Below are 9,138 nucleotides of genomic sequence, written 5' to 3'. Positions count from 1 at the left end.
TCATTTATATAGATGAACCAAAAAATAGGTTTGTGCAATTGGATGAGAAAGCGTTCATAGAAGCCTTTTTAAAGAGAGCGAAATAATGGACAAAAAGCCCACTCATTTGATTCCAAAATCCCAACAAAAAAACATAACAAAAACATAAGAGATAAACCCAATCAACTCCAAAAATGTGAATTTGCAGTCCTGCATCTCAAAATTGCAAGGCAGACGTTTGGAAATGCACAAACTCACTACTGATACACTCCTAGATTGACAACAGTATTAGCAGAACAATAATCAACCAACATATACTGGACAAAACAAAAAAACCAGGAAAGGGAGTGTGGCAAGTACTCAATAAAAGGTGATACAATGATGAATCAGCAAGAGAGTTTACCTCAACTTTCTTAATCACTTGGTTGCAAATATTTAAGAAAAGCACACACTGTTGCTTCGTGTGATAACTACGCTTTTTCTAAATATTAACACCATATTTGTGGTTGCTTGATAACTTTTGCTTGGTGTCCTAATTTTCTCTACCACTAGACAAACACGAGCTTTCTAAATCTTATCACCTGACTAATCAGACCCCTAATAATAACCACCTTCATAGCCCAATAAAATTATCCCAGACAAAAGTAGAACTTTTTAGAAATGATAGATGATTATGCAATACACAAAATGATGAGTAGGAACACTGCCAGATGGGTAACAGTTCAATGCCAATTCAATTAACCTTCATGCAACCAAGGAAAACCAACTCACCTTTGCAGTATTGAATGCCACATTCTTGCAATGGGATATATGCTGACAGACCATGCAGGCAAGTCATATGTCAAATTATGAATGGTAGCAGTTATATCAGATCTAAACATCCGTGTTTGACAGACAAGCAACACATAGACCTAGTTTTCTTCCGTAAACATGTGCATGTAGCATCATCCAAGCAACGCTTTTCAATCATGCAAATTCAGACTCAATCATGCAAATTCAGACTCTTTGGTAGTGAGCAATGCCTCATCCTTATAAAATGAACTTCAAACAATATTCCAAGTTGAATGAAATTTTTCTAATGTACACATTTTTGTGTTATGCACCTCTCATGAGGCCAACTTACTTAATACAAGCATGACAAATATTGAATATCTCTAGAGAAGGACCTAATGAGAAATCCTCAGGTTTTTCGCAAGGGAGGGCATTGCTGCTAATCTCAATTGCCACAAGGATCTTTTTTTCGCAAGGGAGGGCATTGCTGCTAATCTCAATTGCCACAAGGATCTTTTTTTCGCAAGGGAGGGCATTGCTGCTAATCTCAATTGCCACAAGGATCTTCTTTCCAATGTTGTGGCTCTTCTTCCTCATCTCCATTAGCGCCACCGTGCTTTCCTGTACAACAATTGTTAACCAAAATTTATAAGAAAAGGCCATAAATATTAAAAATCTTATACATTCATTTAACCACCATCACATTTATAACAGAAAAAGATGAAAGTTTAAGGATAAGAATTACAGTTACTTACAGTTCCTCAGTTTTCTGAATAATTGTTCAGGGCGCATTTTTATGTTATTCTCTTTGCAAAATATTGTTTCCTGTGACTCAAGGTGTAGTTTATTTCTTTATTATGGTGGCTGTAATGATGGTTTCTTATCATTTGTAATCTTGAGATTATTGGACATGGTAAATTGATATTGTTATTGGATTTATGTCCATATCTGCAAATTTCTAAGCAATTGAGAGTTTTCGAAAACAGAGTAATAGCAGTGTGCAACCCATTGTGAGTGTCTGGAGCATCTTCGAAAGCTGAATATCCAAATGATATAAAACTCAAGTTTGTGAATGTGATTTAAGGATAAAATGCTGACATGTTTTTGTTGTTTAATGTAGAAGGAATCTTGCCATTTGGGCTCTAGAGCCCAACCTGCTTTCTCGTATTGCAAAACACAGATCATTTAACCAACAAAAAGCACAGATTAACATTTACGAATGCGGTCTCCATTGATCTATTAAAATAAGCAGCTGATGTAAGTAAACCACGAGGAAATTTGATATCCAGGCAACAAAAACTTTCAGATGGCAACCAATGACACCATTTCATTTACCTTTCAGAAAGATGAACAGGACCTAAACTTATCCACATTATAATCCAGCAGCTGTAATCTACAGTAAAGAATGTCGACTGAAAAAACCTGTCCTCCAAAATGAAAATGATATTACTTTTAAAATCCGAGTAAAGGCCCAAGAGCCATATGTAGACAATATGAAACTAAAATAACTCAACTCAGAATACTTGACACTCTAACATGCATGTGAAGAGCTAGATCTATGCTAGTATAATAGAAATACTATTTCCAATGCATTCTATAGCCTGCCATTCCCAATGGCCAATTCAATGATCAGCACACTACAGTTTTGTACCAATAGGCATTATGTTGCTGTAAAATAATATCATTCCCAAAGGCCAATTCAATGATCAAATCATTACAAATTTGAGACAATAGGCTGTGCATATGACATTATTTTTGTGAATTACAGTTTCTTAAAAATATATCAGTTCTCATTGATTTACCTGTTAAAAAATGATACCTTCTAATTGTTAGACATTTTGTTTTTTCCTAGGCATTTTTTCTTATCAATTTTGTTCAAAATTTGATAAGGATTTCTTGGAATCATAAGTTCCAACTGTATAATCTGCCCCACGAATTTTCCAGTGAGCTGAATCAATCTATTTCTGCCTTAAAAAACACATTTAAAACAACTAAAATTCACAATTTTACCAAAAATTATATCGACTAAATCCAGCAAAAAAGACAAAAACGTTTATTAGACTACTTTATTTAAAACCAGCATAGATCAATTTAAATAAGGATCTAACATGAGCCTAGAGGGATCCGATTTCTTCACAAGTATATTTTTATAAACCGACATTATTTAGATATTTTGTGTAATTATATAAATAATTTAGTTATTTATAATCAGTAGTTACAATCACTACATTATGTCTTTAAATTAAACCTGCTAATAGATGCATTATAATGCATGCAAACATAGGGGCAATAGTTAAATACTCCACAATATCTTTTACAGCATGATTAGAGAGAGACAGAGGACCATGGGTCAGACTCAGCATCCACAATTAGATAGGCACAGCTATTCCAATTCACAATCATAATTTCTCATTGGTACACAATTAGATAGGCACTGCTATTCCAATTCACAATCATAATTTCTCATTGTTTAGCAAATACCAATAGACTTCTAGTCAACCATATTCAGCAACACTTATCCTTTCAAAGAAACAGAAAGAGGCTTTCACAAAAGATTTGTAAATTGCTAAAAAGAAAGGTATACTAGACCCAGATCACTACAGTAAGGAGATTCATGATCTAAAACTAATGTTAAATAAATGAAAAAGTACCCCACAGGTACAGAAAGTCCATAGCTGCCAAGCAGCACCTCATTACTACCAGATTTACAAGACTGCACTTGCTATACACAACTGTTGGCAACTTGAATTTTCCAAGCAGAGAAAATAGTCAAATCATTTTAATTCTCCGAGACCCCAGCTATCCAACCTGAAATATGTGCTGGACAAACCCTTCCAAGCACAATCCTGAAGCTCTACATGTCAATGGCAATGCCACAATCAGCACACGTGACCCATCCAAAGCACATACAAAGAAAACCCACATTGGAGCTGTTCTCACAAAGAAACATTGTGAAATCACCTTTGCAATTGGAAAGCACTTCAAACCATATTTTAATAGGTCATACAAATAAATATACAAACAACATGAGGTCAGTTCCTCAAAGTACAGAGATGGGAAACATTCCCCATGTCAGTTAACAAAAGAGAAAAAGGAAGCAAAAAACCTAGTCTATGTTCATGTTTCAGAGAAAGAAGCCACGCAATATCCGGAATGTGCTTGGAGTCACAAGGCAATGCCTCCAGCACATCCCAAGAGAGAAGACAGGCATTTCTTGTATGCCTTTGAAGAAAACTGCCGAAATAATACAACACAACCATTAAGTCATGATGCATGCAAGAGAATACCTCTCTGGATACTCTTACTGACATTATATTCAAATCGTATTTTACACCCCACCATCAAGAAAAAATTCTTCAATTCCCGATGAAAACTTGCCTACCTTCCCGCACACTTTAAACCACCCCAACCTTCACTGCTGCTAATGGGATCTCCTCCATTTCGGATCCCTTTACTGGAGCTTTCAATCATTTAGTCACTGGGTCACTTGACCCTGTGGCTTCAGAGGATGCCTCGGTGCTGTTCAATACACCAGAAAAATGGTTGGCATCAAGATATATGCAGGTATCAAAACACCATCGCAGTTAAATAAAAATGTATATACCACAGTTTGACAATCTTTGAGTGAAAGAAGCTCTATGAACCCAAACTATAGGCAAAAGAAGCCTTCTAACTGAGACAAGGCAGAAAATGTTAGTACCTAATCCCCGTGCTTCTGAGCTCTTCATGATACGCAGCCTCTTCACTGTACTCACAAACATGCTGCAAAAACACCAAGATTAGATATCAGAACAGCTGGGTATATGAACTGGTATTTCAAGACAATTCCATATCTAATTATACTCACTCCAAGGTACGTCTCCAACCAGCATACGATCCCCTTCATTATCTTCATAAGTGAGAACATAATCGGTTCCACTTAATAGAGTAGGCTGATCATTTTTAGACGATGGATTGGTAGGTTGTCTCTGCCCACTGCCCTGCACTGGAATGCAGACCAGGAAAGCAAATCAGTTTAAGGCTCTGCAACTGCTGGATCCTTTAGCTGCCATGGCTCTTCATCGGCTGATGATGAAGAACCGGCGATGGCTTCTTGTTTCCTCCTCCTTTTATCGGTAGAATCTCCTTCTCCGCCTCCATTGTTTGCTTGATTATTGCCTTTTCGAAGTAAGTGCAGAAGAAATTCACCGTCTGTCAGCGCAGAAGAAGGCGATGAAGGTGTGGCTGGTTAGAGGGTTTATGCCGACTCTATGCCCTGCCAAGTGTCAGTCTGACAAGCAAAGGGACGACGAAACTCTCCTTTCAAAGGAAGGCCTATCGGCCTAAATATGGTATTTAGGGTTGTTGAATGGTAGAATCATCCTAAAGAGGCCTAGAATTTCAAGTTCACCTTGCCTCTCTCAAGTGAAAATTCCATGAATGTTAAATCTTTTTGAGTACCAGTCTGTTTATGTTTTGTTTAAATTGAGCTACACACAATATATCAGGAGTGATCATGCTACTATGAGGATATAACAATTTGTTAGGATTGATCATCATAAGGCCTAGAATTTCAAGTTCACCTCGCCTCTCTCAAGTGAAAATTCCATGAATGTTAAATCTTTTTTAGTACCAGTCTGTTTATGTTTTGTTTACATTGAGCTACACACAATATATCAGGAGTGATCATGCTACTATGAGGATATAACAATTTGTCAGGAGTGAACATCATAATTCAGTTTTAAAATCAACAATGGTGATCAATTTTTTTTAATGGTATTTGATAGTAAAAATAATTTCAAATCATAAATTCCCCATCTAAATATTTTAGTTGCATGTCATAAATTTAATTAGTGGTTTAAATTTTGATAATTAGTTTACATACAAAGACTGAGGTAGACAATATGTCCTTTGCTTAGTTGTAGCACCCATTTCTTATCACCATTCCTTTGTCTATTAGCTTGAAATGAGATTCTTATAAACATAAGAGGGAATATAGAGAAAGATTGGAGTGGTGCCATTTTGTAGTTACACATTTCTGACATACATTTATAAACCATTTACTTTGTCTTCAACAATTATAAAGTTTTGAAAGTTCTCCCTATTCATCTTTATCAAAAATAAGAATTTATTGGATATATGTACATTCAATAATAATTATTAATCCCCTTCCATCCATTATCTCTCTCTTAAGAACCTTCACCATTAGTAAGTGAAAGAGGTATCGTATTGCAATTTTAAAAGTTTAGAAAAGGTATTTCCCATTTTTACATCGATATCTATATATGTGAAATAAAGAATTATAACAAACCAAACATACTTTAGATGGGATGCAAAGGTGCAAAAAAGAAATTTTGTAATTACATATTTTTTAAAGATATTTAATACTTATTTAACCTATGTGTCATATTATTATATAGTTTTTAATTGCAAACAAAGTTTTGAAATAAATAGAAGTTCATTCTTCATATTTTTATTTTTAGGTTTATCCATTCCCCAATATACAGTTTTTGTTTAGAAGTTTTAGAATGTGACTTTTAGAAACTTGTGGTTTCCAAAAATCACTTGAATCTCAATATATTTTTGGACCTATAAAACCAAACTCTAAAGTGTTGTATTTTTTTTTTTTTTTTTTTTTGAGGATGACAACTTTAAATCTACCTCTCAATTTTCATACAAAATTTATATTTAACCAGAGAAAAATTTGACACTCACTAATTATCATAAAAAAAAATTAAAAAACAAGTATGAAAAACATCGCAAAAAAAAAATTGAAATTCCATAGGTTGAAACAACATAGAGCGATCTTACATTTGTTATTTCATAGTCACTCATTCTACCCAGTAGTCGGAGACTAGCTGACCGACCTGTGAAGAGGTACCACGCGCACAAATATCATGCATGAATTTTACACTAGCAATTGTCCCAAAAGGTACAAAGAGAGGCCGATAGGATTAGTGAAAGGAAGAAAGTTCTATAGATAGTCAAGCATATATAAAGGTAAGTAGTGACGAAGGCAATATGATTATAATTTCTGACTTTCAAAGGAACTAAAGTAAATATGGAAACAAGCATAGTGTTGCACAGTGCCCCGGAGGATGTGAAAAAAGTCCCAAGTTTCATGGTGAGTGAATGCACACCAAAATTTAGGGAACTCTTGGACAATGCCTGCATCAAAAAGAGGATGAAGGGCAATCAAATGCACCACAAACCATTCATAAATGATTAAAGAGAATGAAGGATATTGCGTGAACACCCATGTATGATTATAATTGATCTAGAGGATGGGACTTACATCTGGTACACAAGTACATACAGTATCTATGATCTAAATCTGAAGACAATGTACAAAAAATAAGTAAAATTTATACTGTGAGGCAGTACCTGTTCGTTGTCACCAACAACTGATTCATTGCCCATAACCTGCAGAAGGGAGTCCTTTGAAGAACAATTCACTGCAGTGGGACCCTTTTATATGATCCTTGATAGTTGTTTGTTGATGTCCCTTGAAGAAGTGAATTGGATAATTTCCTCAAGGAAGTTAAAAGCTAGGAGACGGGGCTTCTTCTGCTCCAAAGAGATATGCCAGGGATCTGCCTTTAACATGTAATATTCTTGTGCACTTGTTCAACATAGTCTAGTCCGATCTCTCCTGTAATAAGTAGAACTAACTGGAAAAAGAGAGATAAATAAATTGTCTCGAGCACTTAAGCAAACCTACCAGATCTGACATTGACTGCATGAAAGAAAACTTGAAGAGAAAGAGACGTGTTGGTGATTTCAGCATTGATGTCAAAGGTGTATGTGGACAGTAAGCTTGGCATTTGATGATGAGGCGTTGACTGGAACTTAAGTTTGGATGGTGGAACTGCTCTTGAAGAAGGCTATGTAAGTTCATTCGATTGCCTGGCAGAGACAATGCTCCACCTGATAGGGATCAAGCAATCAAGACACTTTGGCAACATTCAAATGGAGGAAAACAGTTTATTGATGAGATAGTCAAGTTTGATGGTAGTGTTCTGGGCAGTAGATACAGATCTCATCCAAACCAATTCCGTTGGATTTAACACAGCATATTAATGCAAAATTTCTGACCTGAATACTCATCCCTTAATGGTGCTCATGATTACAGATACACTGCTCATCTCACGCAGCTGTTTCTGGGTTGCATAAACAAGGAAATGCGTATCAAACCTCCTCAAGGACTTCTTCATACCTTCATCACCATAGTTATGGAGTGCAAAAGCGTTATATTTTTTTTTACTGATCAGTTCTGCAAACACTGTCACAGGTACACATTGCTTGCAAACTTCTGACTGTTATCACTATTTTTTATTTACTGGGATAGCCCTCCTGGTTACCCCAATTTTGCGCAAGGCACTATTGTGGGTAACAGTCCCCTCTTATATTATCATGCTCTTCTTTGAGCACTAACACATGGTGAGCCTTACCTGGTGTAAAAGCTCTGGCTCGATTTGTCATTTTATGTACCAAGTGCAACAACTCTGTAAACACCTTTGCACAGCAGCTTATTATCTTGAATAAGCTTAATAGTCTTTGGGCTGAATATGTCGTTTATCAACTTTCATTTCCAATTATAATTCTTTAGAAATAGACCATTTGGAGCTGTGTGGAAACTTCATTAATACACTCAAGCACTGTGGTGGCATGAGACCATTCATCACATGTAGGAGACAAAGCATTAGTGTATCTTTAGAAATAGTGCTTAAAGAATGAAGAGAGAAAGCATAAAACTCTGTGATATGGTCCATACTCCATAGAGTATCATCCAACAGATTTGAGAGAAGGCATTTAAGCTGGATTTGCCATCGTGCATTGGGATTCATTTCATCACATGTAGGAGACAAAGCATTAGTGTATCTTCAGAAATAGTGCTTAAAAATAAAAGAGGGAAAGCATAAAACTCTGTGATAGGGTCGATACTCCACAGAGAATCATCCACCAGATTTGAGAGAAGGCATTTAAGTTGGATTTGCCATCGTGCATTGGGATTGATCTAGCGTTCAACACAGTCTATAGCTTTGCTTGAAGCTCTACAAGACATCCATCCTTGATGAAGATGAAGAGGAGTCCATCACATCATTTTCTGTAGAATGTCTTAATTTTGGCACAGCAGTGGAAGAAGACATAGTTCTGTAGTGCAAAGAATAGGTAACCAAATAGGAAATTGTGCCTCCGACGGCATTGGTAGGCGGAGAAAATCGCGAACAAATCTCCGAACGCAGAACAGGCAGGCGGAGAAAACCGCGAACAAATCTCCGAACGCAGAACAGGCAGGCGGAGAAAACCGCGAACAAATCTCCGAACGCAAAACAGGCAGAGCAGAAAACGGACAGCATGACAAGTAATTGAAGAAGACGCTGAATTCGCTGAACGGCATAGATGCCA

At 36.3% G+C, this 9,138-nt stretch overlaps 1 long non-coding RNA gene across 3 annotated transcripts; it reads right to left on the bottom strand.

Moving 5' to 3' along the window:
* Nucleotides 1-1,146: 1,146 nt before the first annotated feature.
* Nucleotides 1,147-4,972, bottom strand: LOC149236259 (uncharacterized). 3 transcript variants are annotated; one of them, XR_016246210.1, is made up of 5 exons: nucleotides 4,598-4,972; nucleotides 4,451-4,512; nucleotides 4,133-4,269; nucleotides 2,086-2,172; nucleotides 1,147-1,371 (listed from the first exon to the last, which is right to left on the bottom strand). It is a non-coding gene; the product is annotated as an uncharacterized LOC149236259 (long non-coding RNA). The 3 variants fall into 3 exon arrangements; XR_016246211.1 differs by having other exon boundaries at nucleotides 4,617-4,972; XR_016246212.1 differs by lacking the exon at nucleotides 2,086-2,172.
* Between the last annotated feature and the right edge of the window lie 4,166 nt (nucleotides 4,973-9,138).

Source organism: Pinus tabuliformis, chromosome 8 (genome assembly GCF_031772625.1).
Source record: "Pinus tabuliformis cultivar Carrire ecotype Pingquan chromosome 8, CPIR1, whole genome shotgun sequence".
Classification (NCBI taxonomy): Eukaryota; Viridiplantae; Streptophyta; class Pinopsida; order Pinales; family Pinaceae; genus Pinus; species Pinus tabuliformis.
This window is presented reverse-complemented; position numbering and strand designations above follow the sequence as displayed.